Source organism: Chrysochloris asiatica, unplaced genomic scaffold (assembly GCF_000296735.1).
Source record: "Chrysochloris asiatica unplaced genomic scaffold, ChrAsi1.0 scaffold00096, whole genome shotgun sequence".
Lineage (NCBI taxonomy): Eukaryota > Metazoa > Chordata > Mammalia > Afrosoricida > Chrysochloridae > Chrysochloris > Chrysochloris asiatica.
The window spans coordinates 8,896,653-8,901,547 of NW_006408614.1; the positions used below are offsets into that span (position 1 = coordinate 8,896,653).

General features: G+C 44.1%; 1 pseudogene; it reads left to right on the forward strand.

Annotated features, from left to right (window-relative positions):
- The first annotated feature begins 2,970 nt into the window (after positions 1-2,970).
- On the forward strand, positions 2,971-4,461 carry LOC102836474 (annotated as a pseudogene).
- The last annotated feature ends 434 nt before the right edge of the window (positions 4,462-4,895 follow it).

The window sequence follows — 4,895 nt, forward strand, 5'->3', positions numbered from 1 at the left end:
AAGTGAGAATGTTGGGACTTTGCCTTGTTTACTTTGGGTATGCCACTAGGAAAGGACATGATGTTTGGTTAATGGAAACCAGTCAGAATGAAGGAAACTCAGTGGGATGGAGAAACAAGACAGCCCCGCCAACAAGCTCAAACAGATCGAAGACCATGAAGACCATTCAAGATTGGATGCTATTTTCTTGTGTTGTTCCTAAGGTCACCACGTGTCATAACCAACTGGAGATACCTAACAAGGATGCATTCCGATAAGGCCAGGACTAACCAGTTGCTCTCAGGTGGATTGTGACTCATGACAACTTCATGTTTGCAGAGTGGCGATGCTCCATAACCCCGTCAAGGCTGTGACCTTTCAGAAGCGGATCACCAGGTTCTTCTGAGGTACCTCTGGGTGAATGGATTTGAACCAACCTTTCAGTTAGCAGTCAAGCGTCTAACCATTTGCATCACCCAGGGCCTCTAGTATATGATAACGGAATCTTTCCGTTCCTCACTCATGACCTGGGGTAGGTGTTCTTGAGTCTGAATACCTGGTTGTTGCATTACAAGAGGATAGAACTCTGTTTCATTCTGTTCTGCCACTCCAGTATCAAGTGCAGTAGCCAGCCCATCCAGACATTACGTTTGCTGTTGTTAGGGGCCATCAAGTCAGTTCTGACTAATGGCGTCCCTATATACAGCAGAACAAACCGTGTTCGGTCCTGTGCCATCTTCACAATTGTTGTTATGTTTGACCCCATTATTGTGCCACTGTGAAAATCCATCTCATTGGGGGTCTTCCTCTTCTTTGCTAACCCTCTATTTTACCAAGTATGATGCCAAGTATAACTTCTCCAGGTACTGGGTCCTCCTGACCACATGTCTAAAGCATGGTTGTTGTTGTTGTTGTTAAGTGCTATCAAGTCAGTTCTGACTCATAGCAACCCTGTACAAGGTTTCTGAGGAGCAGCTGGTAAATTTGAACCTCCAACCTTGTAGTTGAAACTTACCTTACAGTCCAGAGCATTAACCCACAGCACTACACCAGGACTCTTTTCTACATAAACATGTTTTAAAACATTTAGTAACATTTTAAAATGCATTTATGTAGAAAGGAGGGGAGATTCTGTATGGCTTTGCTAAGGGCAGTGAACAATTCCTGGTCCTGGAGAGCCATCTTGAGCTGGGAACGTCACAGGATTCAGTAGAACCAGTCACATCTATTCACTGATGTGCATTTTGGCACATGAGACTTTTTGTATTTTCCCAAGAAAAATCTTAGTCCATGGGCATGACTCTCTTTCAGCTGTTATTTTTACATTGCTAATATGAAATGGATAAATATTTTTAGAAGTTCTCTTGCCACAAATGGAAGAGAATGGTGAGGTCTTGGATACGGTTTATGACTTCATTTTGCTGCATTCTCTCTTGGTGAGAAAAATGCACTTTCAAAAGCACTCAGGCCCCAAACTGGTCTGCAGATTAGTTACCCGAATCCAGAGAATGCCTCACTTCTACTGAAGCTTGGTTTCAAAATGTGTCAGCCTCCTCCTGTAAGTCCAGCACTTTCCTAGTCAAGTTTCTTATGTGGGTTCACGCTCCTTCGTTGATTCATGGGGTTCCCAAGCCTTAATGGACAGACTCAGTTTTCTTTACTGGTGGTTCAAAATACAAAGGGATCCATGCATTTGTCCCAAATCTTGGTGGCTGTCTCATGGGGTACTTCTTAAGGTTTTATGTCCCCACAAAACATTGCTTTGCCCCTTTTCTCTTCCCACTCTAAGTGCTATTGCTGAGGGTTTGCTCCCACTGCTCTGTTCTATCGTGAACATCCCAATGACCACTGGCTCTGCCAGCCCCTCCTCCAGGGCAGCACTGGGAGAGTGAGATACTCCAGCTCAAGGTTTTAGAAGACCACAATCTGATAAATAAAAATAAAAGGACCATGTTTTATTTGCTTTTGTTCTGAAGTATTCTTTTAATCTGTCTCCTTGATTCCTTTCTTATCACCATATATGAGAGTTGGGCTTCATGTCATCTGAACTTATCCAGAATGCTTAGTGGTTTGGCAATTGGGATGCACTTGTCACCTCCATGATGATATCTAGTGTGGTACAGTTATTTCCATGATGTGATCTGGGGTGATCGGCTGTGATATGATCTAATCATCTTACGTGTTGTGAATCCACATGGACCAGATGCAATCAGCAAGATTGTATTCACTCTTTTTTTTTTTTTTAATTTTTTATTGTGAAGGTTTACAGAGTAGATCATAAGTTTTAAATTAGACAAATCTTATACTTTGCTTCATTATAATGGGTGCAATCCCCTCCATGTAGCACCAGTTAATGGTATTTCAGTATTTACTTCTATTTCCTTTAGCTCTTTCACTCCTCCCTTTGTCCTCTGCTACCTTAACCTTTCCTCTGCCAACCTCTCTTTTGTTGTACCTTGTCTTCCCATCACTCATGGAAACATGTATCTACACTCTAGCTCATAAGGTTTTGCTGAAAACCTTATGGATAGCAGTGGAACACTGTCAGATAGCACCAGAATATTGAATGTTGAAACATGATGAAGAGCAGCAGAATATTGTCAGATATAGAGGCAGAAGATGAGCCCCTCAGGCTGGAAGGCACTCAAAATACAACTGAGGTATAGCTGCTTCTTCACAGTAGTGTTGCCCGTGATGACTTGAATGGAGTGAAGCTTTTGGGACCTTCATTTGCTGAAGGGCACAACTCAAAATGAGGAGAAACAGCTACAAACATCCATTAATAATCAGAGCATGAAACGTACAAGGTGTGAAGCTAGAAAAATTTGGAAGTTGTCAAAAATGAAATGGAATGCATAAACATTAATATCCAAGGTGTCAGTGAGCTGAAATGGACTCGTATTGGCCATATTGAATCTGACAACCACAGGCTTTACTATGCCGAGAATGACAGATTGAAGATGAATGGATAGTTTTCTGATCTCTGTCACCATGGTCCACCCAGATGAGCCTCCCATCAAGACCCATTGCCTAAACAACCCCGAGTTCCCCCAATGTGGTCTGCCTCCACCTCAGGAGAGACCGAGGCTCCAAGAGGAAACCAAGGCAGCACAAGTGCTAACTGACATGAGGTGGGGAGACTGGGACACTCTGTTCCTGCCACTACCCTATAACGTTTGGGAAATGGGAGGGGGTTCCATGTGTATTTCACCCTGGGTGCTGGGAGTTCTGGCTAGGAGCCTGCAATCCAGTCAGGCAATGGGGGGTGCCCCCACAATGAGAAAGCTGGGAGCACTCTCTGCTTCTCAGGCTTTCAGGTTACTGGGCTCAGTAGCCTTGCTGAAGAGAAGGTCTGAGAAATTTGCCATACAAAGCGACGGTGGTGGTTCCAGAGGTTAGTTAACCCAAAGAGGAAGGAAGAGACTGTCCTTGTAGTGGAAGAAGAAGTTGAGGAAGGTGAGAAACGGAGAAGGAGGAAGCAAAGGAAGGTGAAGAAGGAAAGCAGAAGCAGAAATGCTGAGAAGAAGGGAAACATATAACTGGAGGCGGTGAACATCAAGGCAGGCAAAGCTTTCTTTTATCTGAAGAGCAAATTCATCCAGATGTGAAGATCCTTTCTGGAATGCATGACCTCATTATCCAGCATATCCCAGACTTCTGGGTCAATGCATTCCTCAACCACCCCAAAATTGCAATCTTGATCAACTAAACTGATAAAGACATTTTTCGCTGTTTGGCTAATCTGCATGCACAGGATCTCAGACATGTCTCCATGGGCTACAAAATGAAGCTATACTTCCAGACAAACCCCTATTTCACAAACATGGTGATTGTCCCAGAGTTCCAGCATAACCATTTAGTTTGTCTAGTATATCACTCCACCCCAACCCACTGGCACCTAGGCCACAAATTCTAGGTTCACAGTCACAGGAACCGAAATAGCAGCCATAGCTTCTTCAACTGGTTCTCAAACCACAGGCTCCCAGAAGCCAACAGGATTGTTAAGATTGCCAAGAATGACCTACTATGTGAGAGGGGAAAGAGGCTACAGGGCAAACAGAAAGAAGCAAGAGAAGAAAAGTCATACCAAGAACAAATGTGAAGTGATGATCCTGGAAGACTCTTATCACTCTCAAGCAATGAAAGACCTTTTCAGTGAGACCTCGCACAGTGATACAACCACTGACAGTGAAACCATTTATGACATCCAGAGCTCTGACTTCTTGAGATGATTGACATCAATGACAATCTCTGTGACAATGTAATCCTGACCACACTAAGAGTCTCGAAAGTGAGACCACTGACAACAGTGAGAATGCTGATGACAAAAGTCCCTATGATGACAGTGAGAATCCCGAGAACAATAATGAGGTCCCTGATGACTATGATGACAACACTGATGGTTACAACAAGGAACCCAGTGATGACCACGAGAGCCTTGAAGGCAGCAGGCTGAGCAGCTGTGACAGGGACAATGAGTGAAGTGACAACGAAGACTGTGATGGTGATGGAGATATTGATGACTATGAGAATGAGGTTGAAGACCCTGACAAGGATCAAGATAACAGCGACAATCAGATGAGGATGAGGTAGAGGACATCTCAGAAGAACAGTCAGAGGAAGAAGAAGAGCATAGTGAGGAAGATACGGCCAGCGAGCAAGAAGGGGAGGCCAGTGATGACCATGAAGAGGATGGAGGTGGAGACTCTGATATGGAGGAGGCTGAAAATGCTTGAATCACAATGGGAAAGGCTCCTGTTTCCTAGTCAGTGTTGACCCCAGCTCCCTTTCCTACCCAAATTTTGAAGCAGGGAGGGCCAATGTGGCCTTCATCACAGTCACACAGTGGCCTTGGGGATGTCTGCTACCATTCTGTCCACCCAAGTATTTATTCCTATTTCATCTTTCTCCTTTCC